The 14,273-nt window shown below is 44.1% G+C and overlaps 1 non-coding gene across 1 annotated transcript; it reads left to right on the top strand.

Moving 5' to 3' along the window:
• The first annotated feature begins 266 nt into the window (after positions 1 to 266).
• Positions 267 to 338, top strand: TRNAE-CUC (transfer RNA glutamic acid (anticodon CUC)). The gene has a single exon. It is a non-coding gene; the product is annotated as a tRNA-Glu (tRNA).
• Positions 339 to 14,273: the final 13,935 nt, after the last annotated feature.

Genomic DNA, 14,273 nt, shown 5'->3' with positions numbered 1-14,273 from the left:
CGTCACCCCCGGCGCTTCCCTCCCAGCAGGGTGGTACTGGCCGAAAAGGGAAAGGCCACGGGGTGGGGCTAGGAAGTGGGCGTGATACAAGTTACGGATGGGGCGTGGCTACGTGTCGAGACGGGCGGGTTTTATGTGAGTAGGCGGAGTTAGGAATTCGCACTCTGAACGGCGGAGAGGTGGCGGAGGCGGGGCTACGTGAGAAGGCGGGTAGAACGTCTTGCGTATAGCGCTTACAACGATGCTCAGAGAAAACACTCACCAGCTCCCTGGTGGTCTAGTGGTTAGGATTCGGCGCTCTCACCGCCGCGGCCCGGGTTCGATTCCCGGTCAGGGAAGCTAATTTTTTTCCCCCTCCGGGCTTGCACAACCCCCACAGCAAAGCGGGATACCCCTAAAGGGCCCGTGTTAGAAGGCACATGTGTGTGGTGGGGCAGAGAGGGACAGCCACCCACCCATCCATGCCATAGAGGACACTGGCAAATGCAGGCGTGGTGGGCACCAGGCCTGGAAGGGGGTTTTCACCCCCCCAACTACAAACCCTCCAGAGTGCACCAGCACGGCTCTGCCTGTTGCACCAGTGCGTGCAGTATGGCCTGGGATCACTCTCAGGGGCCTGGTGCTCTTCTCGCCAGGCCTGGGCCAGCCCACTGCGCCCCAGCAGAGACGTGTCACAGTTCTCCCAGGGCCGAGGGTGACCAGACAGCAAGTGTGAAAAATTGGGACAGAGGGTCGGGGGCTAATAGGAGCCTATATAAGAAAAAGACCCAAACATCAGGACTGTCCCTATAAAATCAGGACATCTGGTCAACCTACCAGGGCCACCCCACAATATTTTGGCACCTGAGGCAGGGAGCTCAGATGACGTACATAAGCCATGGCCTCTCCACTTTGTCACCATTGGGGATTTCACGTCAGTAATGTGTTGGATGGAAACTTCTATTTTCATTGTCTTTGGGGAACATGAAGTTTTTCACCATGCAGTACAAGGAAGTCCCTCAGGCTACTGCTCAAGTGGGTCCACAGTCCTGGATCATCTAGACTTAAGGAACTAAACTCAGCAGCAGCTGTTTCTTGGACCTCTACCACACCCTTCTCTGATCTACACTTTTCTTCAGGAATGTGCATGGTTACATCCATTTGAGATGGAGATATGGATGGTGCAGTAGCTGCCAGGTCACCTGCACTCCAACTAACTGGAAGAGCATCTCCTCACCACTCACATCCTCACTGGAGCCAGAAGGCTCACCGTGAACATTTGTGTCCATGTATCTCAGGAGAGCTCCTTCCTGCTTCGATAGAAAAGCTTCCTTTGCTTGCTTTCGTTTTCTGAATGCTGCCCCAGAGGGGCGTTTTCTTCTTTCACTCATGACTGCTGTTCTGTGCCAGCTATAGTGGCTCTCAACACTCAGTTGAAGGGGACAAATAAGCAGGCTGGTAGCAGGGCCTGAGTGAGGGAAGATATCAGCATCTTAAGGGCCTAACTGGCTCCTACTACTTACTTCAATTGACTGCCTGTTCTCCTCAAGTGGGTTCATGGAAGCAGCAAGAAACAGGAAGCTCCCTGAGAAGCTGGTGTTAATCAGTCCAGGCTCCTGGGGGTGCTAGAGAGGTACATAAGAGGCTCCTCCTCCTCTCTCTCCCTGCAGCTCCTGCTGCTTTATGTTCTTGCATCTCACCTTTTCTCCTGCGTGCCTGTTTTGTCTCTTGTGCCCTCCTTCCTCCAGCACAGCACTCCACCATCTCTGTGCATCTAGAGCAGAGAGAATACATATGCACCAGCAGCAGACACAATTTTCTACAGTCTGGGTCCCACAGTCTGGCACCTGAGGCGGCTGCCTCAGTTCGCCTCATGTTAAGGCCAGTCCTGGTTCTCCCCATTTCTGTCATTTCACACGCTCATTGCTCGGGATCGCTTCCCTCGTCCTGCTCCCAGCATCCAGCCCTGGCAAGTGAACTTGGATTGGTGGTGTCCACAGCAGCGGGGCAAGGGAACAGAAACGTCCTTTCCTCCCTTAGGCTGCTCCTTGATCCCTTCTGCATCCTGCCCTAGCCCCTACATCTACACACACACAGAGGAATGTGTCAGTTGGTCATAGGGTTACTACCTGATAGGTATTTGACCAGCCTGGCCCAGTTTTTTCATGGATTTGCGGGTTGCCAGAAAAATCTACAGTACTGGTTTTTGTTAACGTCATTCTAAAGATTTGCCTTATTATCACAATAGACTGGGATATCTAATGTTAAAAGTTTCTTTGTCCAGCTAAAGATGCTGAGATGTTCCCACTTCCGCAGTTTAAGCGATAATAAATCAAAACTCTTGAAAATGCGGTAGCTGGCTGCCCACCAACACACAAGCTCAGCGCACGTGTGTGAGAGAGAAGGTTTGAATCACGTGAGAGTGGGGAGACGTGCAAGGCGTAGTAAATAGTGGACGATCATGGTGATGGTGCGAGTGATCCTACTATACCCCTGGGGAAAAAAAGTTTGCATTAGAAACTGCACATTCAATGACAACTAGCTAAATGAAACAACTAGATACCATTAACTTGGGTTTGAATAGAGACTGGGAGTGGCTGGGTCATTACACATATTGAATCTATTCCCCCATGCTAAGTATCCTCACACCTTCTTGTCAACTGTCTAAATGGGCCATCTTGATTATCACTACAAAAGTTTTTGCTCCTGCTGATAATAGCTCATCTTAATTAATTAGCCTCTTACTCCACTTTTTCGTGTTCTCTGTATGTATATATATATCTTCTTACTATATGTTCCATTCTATGCATCCGATGAAGTGGGCTGTAGCCCACGAAAGCTTATGCTCAAATAAATTTGTTAGTCTCTAAGGTGCAACAAGTACTCCTGTTCTTTTTGTGGATACAGACTAACACAGCTGCTACTCTGAAACTACAAAGACGGGCTGGCAAAAAAAAGATGCTGATAAAATAAATGCCTGTTTGTTATCAATTTGTTATCAATCTTATCTAGATGTATTATATCTCTACATACTAGAAGTGGCTGTTGAAGCAGGGGTTGCAGAGTTGCCTGGTGGTTGGGGTTGGGGTTGTGGCAGGCATGCCTTGGGGGGTGGGGGATGCTGGTATTTTTGCATTTCAAAGGTGGTAACTCTAGTTCGTGGGTTTATACCCTCATGGATTCACTAGCAATGCCCCAACCAACCAGCTAAGTCACATGGCACTCCCCACACCCTGCCCTCCCCATTGCAGTGCTTCTCTACCCATTCCACTGCCTATAGAACGATATGTGCTCATATACCAGGTGGAGGCAGGATTTGTCCCCTAAGGCCCTGTCTTGACAGGCAAGAAGTGTTTGTTTTTCAATCGAGTTAGCTCAGCTGACTTAGGTTAATAATATTGAAAAGTTTCAGAGTGGTAGCCGTGTTAGTCTGTATCAGCAAAAATAACGAGGAGTCCTTGTGGCATCTTAGAGACTAACACATTTATTTGGGCATAAGCTTTCGTGGGCTATAAACCACTTCATCAGATGCATGGAGTGAAAAAAAGTAAGCAGGTATAAATATACAGCACATGAAAAGATGGGAGTTGCCTTACCAAGTGGGGGGTCAGTGCTAACAAGGCCAATTAATTTAGGGTGGATGTGGCTCATTCCCAACAGTTGACAAGAAGGGGTGAGTATGAACAGAGGGAAAATTATTTTTCTAATGACCCAGCCACTCCCAGTCTTTATTCAGGCCTAATTTGATGGTGTCAAGTTTGCAAATTAATTCCAGTTTTGCAGTTTCTCGTTGAAGTCTGTTTTTGAAGTTTTTTGTTGAAGAATGGCCACTTTTAAGTCTGTTATTGAGTGTCCATGGGGATTGAAGTGGTCTCCTACTGGTTTTTGAATGTTACAATGTCTTGGTGTGTCCATTTATTCTTTTGCATAGAGACTGCCCGGTTTGGCCAATGTACATTCTCTACGCAAAAAGAATATGGAATTTCAGCCATTCCCCCATTTTACCCTTTTTATTTTGGACACTTCCTGCTTCCATATACAGTAATCTACAATTTACTCCTGCTACCTCTATTAGGATGTCACATTTGTAACATCAGGGATTGCAAGGTGGCTCCCATATTCCACCCTCTCCCTTGGCTCTCAGTGCAAAACGACTAATGAAATGGTGTGATGTTACTTCCTGCCTTCCACTTCAGAGAATGATGGCTAGTTTTAGAAGTGGTTGAAGTGATTTCCATCAGCAGAGAGAGTACGTGATGGTGATATATGACATATATTTTACGGAATAACTAGGATAGAAATATTTTAAACATTTGAGCATTATTTGTTATGGGTATAACTTTCACATATCCAGTGGTAAAGTCAGAGTCTCTTAGTACCAAGAGTCCAGCTTTACAGGCATTGGAGAGAGAATAATTATAACAAAGAGACTTTAGACACTTCTAAAAAAACCCCAAAAATAGCTTTTGCATGCACAAATGGTGCAATTTTAAGGTCAGATATTTTGTATTTTACTAGGGCTAGAAATTTATGCCTCTAAAAAGTGAGATTCCTTCCTTTCTAATGGTATAAAACTTCTCTTTCTAGCATTAATGAGTTACAGAGTATCAGATCTTAAACTTATTACAGGTCCAGGCATGAATATTGCCCATCTAGACCTTGGGCCAATGTGATTCTGGGAGGAAATTCCACATTTGGTGGTAAGAGAAGGAAGCATTGCTCTGGCATGTTTTTTGTTCTTTTGGTTTAAATGAGTGAATCATGTCACTGGAATGTTAGAATGGGTCCCAGAAGAACTGGGTAATAGAGGTGGGCGCCTAAGAGGCAATCAGTGATGAAATAAATTGATCACATGGCTCTGCAGTTTAGCATATGGTTATTGCCACCATGTAGAAGATGAACAGAAGTTTTAAACTAATTGAAATAGCAGATTCCCAGCATTCAAATGAGGTACACAGTACCATAGGCGCCGACTCTGTGGGTGCTGCAGGGCTGGAGCACCCATGGGGAAAAATTAGTGGGTGCTCCACACCCACCAGCAGCCAAGCTCCTCGCCCCACCCCGCCCCACCTCACCTCCTCCTCCGCCTCCGCCTCCTTCCCTGAGCACGCCTCGTCCCCACTCCTCCCAGCACTGGCGGCCGCCAAACAGCCATAGCAAGCTCCAGGAGGGAGGAGTAGGACCATGGTGCACACAGGGGAAGAGATGGGGCCAGGGTGGGAAGAGGCGGGGAAGAGGCGGGTCAGGGCAGGGATTTGGGGAAGGAGTCGGAATAGGGGCAGGGAACAGGTGGAGTTGGGGCAGGGACTTTGGGGAAGGGGTTGGAATGGGGGCGGGAGGGGGTGGGACGGGATGGAGTTGGGGTGGGGCCGGGGGCAGATGGGGGTCGAGCACCCACTGGCACCAGTAGAAGTTGGCACCGATGCACGGTACTTGCTTCTAACCCTGATAAATTCTGAAATATTGGACCTTAACACTGCAAGATGATTATGTATAGAAAAATGTTTATCAGTATTTTTAGACATTTTAAAATGTATCATTTCAATTTTTCTCTCCCTCCAAAGCCTGTATAGTTGGCATCATGGAACCACTATAGCTGGTAGGTGCATAGGATGGTAGGGACAGGGCCGGCTCTGGGTTTTTTGCCGCCCCAAGCAAAAAATTTGCCGTCTCAAGCTCCAAGAGCGCAACTCCTCCTCCCCCCCACCAAAAAAAAAAAAAAAAGGGTGGCCGGAATGCCGCCCCTGGAATTGTGCTACCCCAAGCACATGCTTGCTTTGCTGGTGCCTGGAGCCGGTCCTGGGTAGGGATATGAAAATGGAGTTAAGGAAGACCAGTAAACAGGTGGTATAAATCTGTAAAGCTCTATTTAATTCAATGGCTGAGAATCTGGCCTAGCTTTGCATGGCTACCTTAACTCTTAGTATACATACTTTCCAGTATTTGGGGATGGGGGTAGAGGCTGTTAAATGGGACCTTTATTTTAAATGTCCTGGTATTCAGGGTTTTGTTTGTTTCTGTTGTTTGTTTGGGGTTGGTTCTTTTTAAGCTACAACCTTCTACTAATTCCCTCCCCCCTTAGATTGTTGGTAGATATTTACAACCTTAATTCCATGTTAACCTAGGGTTTTTTTATCTGATTATCCATAACAGTTTCCATGATATTGACAGTCAATAAGATACTTAGATGATGGGTGCTTTTGCTGAAGATACATTTCTACTTGATTTCACACCACAGTGTTTTCTGAAGAAGAAAAGGAACCATAGTAAACAAAGTGATGATCCAAACATGGCATTTGTGATGTAACCACAAGCCAAGACACCCATTATTTTGTATTGTCTGCTGTATACATATCCAGATAAAATATTACACAAGACTCTAAAGGAGAACTATCATACGTTAATTGATAAAAAATATTGTTTTAGTATACCACAAGGTGGCATCCTAACTGCATGACCTCCAGATCTACTCCTATCCACACTCTGTACAGGTTGCTGTTAAGGAGACTACTCATTAAATATCATAAAGTAAAATAGCTTGGTTTAGTGAGGTGTGCACACAAAGTAACAAAGCAGCTATTCCTATCATATTTCCTGGTAAAATACATTAAATACTAACATATATCTGTTACCAAACCCAAACACTTCACTTTACGATGATCATCAGTTTCTTTGACAGCAACATACATAACAATGTATGTAAACGTCAAATATTTCTCTTGAACATTTTTTATTAGAGGGTATTGTTCATAAAAAAGAAAATACAAAAGATTATCAGGTGCATTAGTGTGTTTCTAGAACAAGTCTACCTAGTTAAGGTACTGTACTTATATGGCCCCATTACACTAATATCTGAGACTCTCCCAACCTTTAAGGCATTTAGCCTCACAACAACTCTGTGAGGTCGGGAGCTAGTAGCACCCCCATTTTACAGATGGACTAAAAGAGACTGCCCAAGACCTCACAGGAAATCAGTGTCAAAGCAGAGAAGTGAACCTCAGACTCTGCATCCCAGGCTAGCATAAAATCATAGAATATCAGGGTTGGAAAGGACCTCAGGAGGTCATCTAGTCCAACTCCCTGCTCAAAGCAGGACCAACCCCAACTAAATCATCCCAGCCAGGGCTTTGTCAAACCGGTCCTTAAAAACCTCTAAGGATGGAGATTCTATCACCTCCCTAGGTAACCCATTCCAGTGCTTCACTAACCCTCCTAGTGAAATAGTTTTTCCTATTATCCAACCTAGGCCTCCCCTTCTGCAACTTGAGACTATTGCTCCTTGTTCTGTCATCTGCCACCACTGAGAACAGCCTAGCTCCCTCCTCTTTGGAACCCCCCTTCAGGTAGTTGAAGGCTGCTATCAAATCCCCCCCCCCCACTCTTCTGCAGACTAAATAAGCTCAGTTCCCTCAGCCTCTCCTCATAAGTCATGTGCCCCAGCCCCCTAATCATTTTCGTTGCCCTCTGCTGGACTCTCTCCAATTTGTCCACATCCTTTCTGTAGTGGGGGGCCCAAAACTGGACGCAGTACTCCAGATGAGGCCTCACCAGTGCTGAATAGAGGGGAATAGTGACTTCCCTCAATCTGCTGGCAACGCTCCTATTAATGCAGCCCAATATGCCGTTAGCCTTCTTGGCAACAAGGGCACGCTGTTGACTCATATCCAGCTTCTCATCCACTGTAATACCCAGGTCCTTTTCTGCAGAAATGCTGCTTAGCTAGTCAGTCCCCAGCCTGTAGCAGTACTTGGGATTCTTCCGTCCTAAGTGCCCGATGATCTAGCCAGCTTTCTATCCACCTTTGATAAATGAAGGGGGGGATGGGTAGTTCCGTTTTATGGACACTCAGCTAGCTTGCAGCTATAAAATCTCTCTTAGTAGCTGTTCTCTAATTGCTGTACCTGTAAAGCGTTAAAAAGTCTCACTGCTATGCATAGGTAAAAGGAAGTGAGTGGGCACCTAGCCAATAGCTCAGTGGTGAAAGGGATAGCTCAGTGGTTTGAACATTGGCCTGCTAAACCCAGGATTGTGAGTTCACTCCTTGAGGAGGCCATTTAGGGATCTGGGGCAAAAATTGGGGTTGGTTCTGCTTTGAGCAGGGGGTTGGACTAGATGATCTCCTGAGGTCCCTTCCAACCCTGAGATTCTATGAATTAAAAAGAGCCAGTGGGAAGGCTAGAACTTTTTAAAATTGAAACAAGACTCCCCTTTTGTCTGTCTGTTGTTGTTCTCAGGGAGAAGCAGACAGGGAGCAGTTATGCTTTGAGAAGCTTGGGCCAAGTCTGAAAAATCATCCATATCAAACCTAGAAACTACTCATCTAAAACCCGAGATATGTAAGTAGATCAGGAAATGTCTAGAAGACGCTATTAGGTTTATCCCTTTTATTTCTTTATGGCTTGTAGATTCCTCTGTGCTAACCCCAGGTGCTTTTGTTTTGCTTGTAACCTTTAAGCTGGACCTCAAGAGAGCTATTTTTGAGTTTTAATCTTTGTAGCTGTTTTTTTTAAATCTAGCAAAAGCCTAAGTTCCCAGATGTATTTTCTTCTTCTTTTTTTATTAATAAAATTTACCTTTTTAAAGAACAGAATTGTACTACTTTGCCCTTGGGAGCAAAGAGTCCAGGAATCAGATGGGAAGACTGTATAATTCTAAAAAAGAATGTGTGACTTTGCCCATATATTTACCCAGATCCTGAATTGTGTCTGACCTGCGCTATGGGGTGAGAGTGGGGTTGCATGTTTCCAGTCCTGGGCCTGGTCAGTTGTTGGGCTGATCCTGGGTGTAAAACAAAGAAACATGGCTATAGTTTATGCCTGGCTACCTATTGCTCCATGGGGCTGATCTGGCAATTGGGGCTTGCCCAAGTGTAGAGACACCTCACTCATCTCCTTGCTCCCTGTGCTGCTGAGCTTTACTCTCTGGGGGAATCCTCCTCTGGCCAGCTAAAGCAGCCTTAATGACACCAAGGTTATGGTCTGTTATCTGTAGAAACACAGTTCTGCTCTCAGTTATGCCAGTGTAAATCCAGAGTCACTCCAGAAAAATCAATGAGTCATTCCAGATTTACATGGTTGTAACTGAGAGTATCTTCAGTTGCGTTTATTTTAGACTTAATGTTAGGCACATGCTTTAATCCCTTGCTGAACTGGGCCATAATGAGCATTCAGCTGCACTCAGACATGAAATGACAGATGGGAGAACCCGGAGAACCAATGCTACCTAAAAGTCAAGAAATTGTATTCTGTACTAGCTGAAGCAGGCACGTGGCATTCAAGGGTAGCCCAGGGTAGAGTACATTACAGTATTCTAAACTGGATGCATCTAAGGATGAGGATGGGGTGAAGTCCATATCAAAGAGGAGAGACCACAATCTCTTTGCCAGACAAATATGAAAAAAAGACTATGGTCTCATCTTCTTCTGCTCTGACCTATGGGAACAGAGGGCCAGAGTGAGCAATATCTGCCGTAAAATGACATTGATCCGTAAAAGGATTTATTTTTTTTTACATTATTAAAGAAGAAATGAAATGGCATATTGATTTATTAGAGAAAGCAGTTACTGTGGACTGGTCTGATTATTTGGATCTGGTCTGATTACTATATTGCCTGATTACCACAGTACTGGGTATCTAGATAGTGCAGATGCTATATGCAGATGCTGCTGATATAATAAGATAAGCTAAATAACATTTTAGCCTTATATACCCATCACTCTATGGCTGTAGAAATGAGAGCTGTAGGTTGGAGAGTTGTTCTGGTGCATGTGTGAAGGAAGAAGAGTCAGGATACATTTTGTTTAAACTGACATCATAAAAGAAGAAAGTGTTGTTGTAGCCATCCTGGTCCCAGGATATTAGAAAGACACAATGGATGAGGTAAAATCTTTTATTTGCCCAACTTCTATTGATGAGAGACAAGCTTTCGAGCTTATATAGACCTCTTCTTTCAGAAAGCTTGTCTCTTTCACCAACAGAAGTTGGTCCAATAAAAGATATTACCTCACTCGCATAGTTTCTGCCCTAAAAGAAAGATGGATTGAATAACCATACATAAATTCAAGTAATACAGTCCAAGCTCTATTTTCCTACAGGTCCTTCAACAAGTCCTGTCAAGTTACTCGAGAGTTCTGATCCTTTCAAAGACCTAAATTGACTTTGCCTTTGGGCTGAAAACCTATTTGATAGACCCCTGTTTCTGCCTCCTTTTGATTTCAGCCAGCCCCTTCAAACTTTCCCTGTTTTGTTTCCCCCATAACTTTTTTCTGTTATGTATTTATTTTTTTGTAAACCATATTTAAAAATTAACATGCCCTGCCAATCTTTGCCTGGCTTTCAGGAAGCCAGGAAACCAACACCAGCTACACAAGAAAAGACAAAGACAAAGTAAAACATAAACTGATAATATATGACATGGGATGGCAGTTTCCCATTCAGTGCTGCAGTTTCCTGTTTGTGGCAATGGGAGACTACAGTACTGCATTTCTTCCACTCAAGTGATGCTGTGGGAGGCTATAAATCTTAAGCTGTCCCAGATGCCTTTCTAGGATTCAAAATGGTGTTTCACACCTGCAAGGTGGTTTTGTGAACTTCTGCTTATGGCATCCAGCACAAATAGATGGCTGATTCCCTCTCCCCTCAGGTACGAGACTACCTGGGTGTAACTGTAGTAGCAAGAGAATGGAGAAGACTAATTTTGCACCAAGTAGTCAGTAACGGGTTCCTTCTTTTCTATCTCCACCTTATTTCAAATTCAGGCCAGGGATGTCATGGATGTATTCAAAGGCAGGCTTCTAAGGAGGCTGGTACAGTGGAGAGGATGCAGGACTGGGGCTTCTGGGTTCTGCTCCTGACTCTGTCAATGACCTGTTGGATGACCTTGGGCATGTCACTTCATCACTCTGTGCCTATATTGGGCAGGTAAGGCTCCTCAGCTATGGCAACCAATCCATCTAGGAGAAGGAAAACTCTGATATCAAGCCAAGAACATCAGGCCTGGCCCGCTTGCTTGTAAAAAGTTTTGCGAATCCCACATGCTTTATGGGTCTGCACTGCTAACTCTGGCTAATGGGACAAAGCAAAGTGGTCCACATGGATGATCCTGAATTAATGTTGTCATTCCTCCCACCAGCTCTCTTTTCCTCAGTAATGGCTGAACATAAGAATGGCCGTAGTGGGTCACACCAATGGTCCATCTAGCTCAGTGTACTATCTTCCAACAGTGGCCAATGCCAGACAGTGGCAGATTAGCCACTGGGTGCCAATGAGGGCCGTGCCCAGGAGCCCTGGCCAACTGGGGTGCCCCTGTGTCCCTACCCATTCCGTCCGCCCGGCACTCCTGCAGGGGAGTGGGGTTAGTGCACGGGGGCTTGCCCCACTCTGCCCGTCTGGCGCTCCTGCCGGGGAGTGGGGAAAGCCCTCACGCCCCGACCTCACTCTCCCGCAGGAGTGCTGGGCGTGTGGGGGAAGCTCTGCACCCCGACCCGAATCCCTGGCAGATGGAAGGGGTGGGGAGGGGTCCCCACTTGCTCTGGCCCAGGGCCCCACAAACCCTTAATCTGCTTCTGATGCCAGAGGTTTCAGAGGGAGTGAACAGACCAGAGCTATTATCAAGTGATCCATCACCTGGCATCCAGTCCCAACATCTGGGAGTCAGAGGCTTAGAGACACCCAGAGCATGGGGTTGCATCCCTGACCATATTGGCTAATAGCCATTGATGGGCCCATCCTCTATGAACTTATCTAATTCTTTTTTGAACTCCACAAAACACTTAATAAACCACATATGTGGCATGTGTTGTATATGGCAACAAATAATTCAAGGATAAAAGTAACATCCTAAATGTACTGGCTTTTGTGAGCATTATGCAGTCTTAATATTTTTTTTAAAATCCAGTTTGTGTGTGTATGTGTGTACCTATAGGCTAACATTTTTAAAAGAATCTACTAATTCTAGGTGCTTCAGTTTTTGGGTACCCAACCTGACACATCTAGGGTTTGATTTTTCTGAGGAAGTGAGTAAGTATAGTTGCCAATGACTTCACTTATAGTTGTAGATACACAGCACTTCTGAAAACCAGGTCTGTGGTGACACAAATTCCTTTTTAACTGATGGTTATTCCAATCTTGTTTCTGAAGAAAAAGTTAAAAATATGTTAAAGGCAATAATCCCCTACTCCACTTTTGCAGATCTGAGGACCATTCATTCTATTCTATTAACAGGATCTCCAACTCAGTTGTTTATGGGCAGTTCCCACTTCCATTAGAAATTTGTTGGATCCACAAAAACAAGCAGTAAGAGTTTTAAAAAATACTTTAAAATACAACCCCTCCATCACGTAGACTGTTTTCACCAATCTGACTTCTGTGTCCCTGGAAATAAGAATAGAAAGCCGAACTGCAGCAACTGCAAATGAAGTGCTTCATTCTTAGATTTTAGCTACTAGCTCACAGGTTAGATCTACAAGTGCTGGTATTGGCTTACAATTGTAGCACCCATAAATAATTTAAATTATGGGAAAAATTAAAAAGGGAGGGGAAAAAGCAGAGAAAATATCCTAATGTTTTCCCCCTTTGTTTATAATGATTTCTGGGAAAGCTAATTGTTTAATGCATTCGAATATATTTGGATATGACAAATAAACACATTGTCACAACTTCATGAGCCAATAAGACACTTTTTTCATAGATCCATATTTTATAAATATTCACATGCACTTATATAAATAAATAGCAATATGATATTTTGATAGGGCCTATACTTGACTCCATTTGCATCCCTGCTCCTTTCCGCCCCCCATCCTCCTTTATGCCAGTTAGGAATTGGCCTTCTTTGTTGGTGGATGGCTTGCCTTGAAGGTTGCTATTATCTTTTATTAGTGGTAGTGTTACAATAAACACATAGCGTCTCGAGCTGATCTTAGGGCCCTGTTGGTCTGACAGTCGTATACACACACAGTAGAGACGGTCTCTGCCCCCAGACCCTGCACTCTAAATTGGCAAGACAAAGGATTGGATAAAGGAAGTAGTGTTATCTCCATTTTACAGATGGGAAATTGAGACATAAAGCCCAAGGTCAATCAGGGAGCATGTTGCAGAGTGTGAAACTGTGTATTCAACTCCTGAGTGTCAGTCCAGTTTTGTAATCACATGCCCATCCTTTGTGGGAAGATTTCTGACGACTGGGTTTCTTCCTGGACCAGCTTTCTGGGCATTTGGGCTTCTGTTTTTTTTTGTTTGTTTGTTTGTTTTGTTTTTTAAACTTTAGTGTTTAGTATTTTGCTTTTCCTTGTTTATGGCAATTAGATGCCTTGAGATAGATGTTATATTAATATATATGTGACCGTCAAAATTGCATACTAAGCTACACACATTATAAAAATACAGAAAAATAGTGGTTTCTCCCTAACCTCTGAGCAAACACATTACAGCAGATGCTGTAGTGAGATCTCATTAAGATTTTTTTTTTTTTACAAAATATGCTATATTACCTTTAGTAGTATATTTTTAAGCCCTAGTCCTGCAAATACATGTGAGTAGAGCCAGAGAAATCAATAGGGCTACTCACATGAGTAAAATTACTCATGTGTGTAAGTGTTAACAAGGTTGGGACTTATCCTATACATTCTTAGGGTCAGGGACTGTCTGACTATGCATTTGTGAAGGAGGTCACCAATCCTTTGCAAACGACCACTGTGCAAGTAAAAATAATAGAATTATGAAGAATTATAATAAAGCTGAACTACAGTATATTTAAATTCTTTATTTACTTGCTAGTTCACAATAGGTCTCTTGGCCATGCTAGCATGGTTCTGCTATGTTTGTGCATGTGTCTATGCTGAACTGTATCAATACTTGTCTGCATAGGAAAATCAAATAACCATTTCTTCCTTGAAGCTCTGGTCCTGCAAAGGGTTAAGAACATACATAACTGTATTTACATGAGTAGTCCTAGTGAAGTCAATGTGACTAATCCTTTGAGTATTGTTGCCTGTGTTCTTAAGTCTCTTTGCAGGATTGGCCCTAAACATATCGTGACTTCAAACTATTGGATAGATATTTAAAAAAAAGCATGTGTGGACACATCCTCTCTTATGGAATAGTCATGGATATCCATTATGGCTGAAGGAGATTGATACAGTATGTGTAGCTTTTCTTCTCTTAAAGGGTTATCCACAGAAAATACTGCAGTTAGCATGAACTGTATTTCTCCTTTTGTCTCCAATTTCATATACCCAGGGAGACATGCCCAACTGCAAAGGCTGAGCATTTTGGGAGGCAGGCTTTACACATGTA

Source organism: Natator depressus, chromosome 3, assembly GCF_965152275.1.
Source record: "Natator depressus isolate rNatDep1 chromosome 3, rNatDep2.hap1, whole genome shotgun sequence".
Lineage (NCBI taxonomy): Eukaryota > Metazoa > Chordata > Testudines > Cheloniidae > Natator > Natator depressus.
The sequence above is the reverse complement of the archived record's forward strand: the minus strand, read 5'-3'. Positions and strand labels throughout refer to the sequence as shown.